Source organism: Chrysochloris asiatica, unplaced genomic scaffold, assembly GCF_000296735.1.
Source record: "Chrysochloris asiatica unplaced genomic scaffold, ChrAsi1.0 scaffold00013, whole genome shotgun sequence".
NCBI classification, from domain to species: domain Eukaryota; kingdom Metazoa; phylum Chordata; class Mammalia; order Afrosoricida; family Chrysochloridae; genus Chrysochloris; species Chrysochloris asiatica.
Window position 1 is genome coordinate 27505317 of NW_006408531.1, and position 597 is coordinate 27505913.

Consider the following 597-nt stretch of genomic DNA (forward strand, 5'->3'; position numbering starts at 1 on the left):
TGCCTCCTGTGCCACCTCACTTTCTTGAAAGATTTCAATTTTTATTCCATCACTTCCTGGTGCCTTGTTCTTTGCCAATTCCTTCAATGCACCTTAGACTTCCTCCCTAAGTATCATTGGCTCTTGATCATATGCTACATCTTGAAACGGTTGAACATGAAACATTCTCTTTTGGTACAGTGACTCTGTGTATTCCTTCCATCTTCTCTTGATGCTTTCTGCATCATTCAATAATTTTCCCAGAGAATCTTTCAATAACGAAAAGTCGAGGCTTGAATTTTTTCTTCAGCTCCCACAGCTTGAGAAATGCTGAGCGTGTTCTTCCTTTTTGGTTTTCTGACTCCGGATCTTTGCACATTTTATTGTAATATTTGGCTTTATCTTCTCAAGTTGATCTTTGAAATATTCTGTTCAGCTCCTGGACCTCCTCATTTCTTATATTTGCTTTAGCATCTCTATGCTGGAGAGCAAGTTTCAGTGTCTCTTCTGACATACATTTTGTCCTTTTCCTTTTTTCTTGTCTTCTCAATGACTTTTTGCTCTCTTTATGTATGATGTTCTTGATGTCATCCCACAACTCTTCTGGTCTTCGGTCTT

The 597-nt window shown here is 38.5% G+C and overlaps 1 protein-coding gene across 1 annotated transcript in view; it reads left to right on the forward strand.

Annotated features, from left to right (window-relative positions):
• The window catches only part of THEMIS (thymocyte selection associated), a 315826-nt gene that overhangs the window by 305989 nt on the left and 9240 nt on the right, over window positions 1-597 (forward strand). The window lies entirely within an intron of this gene.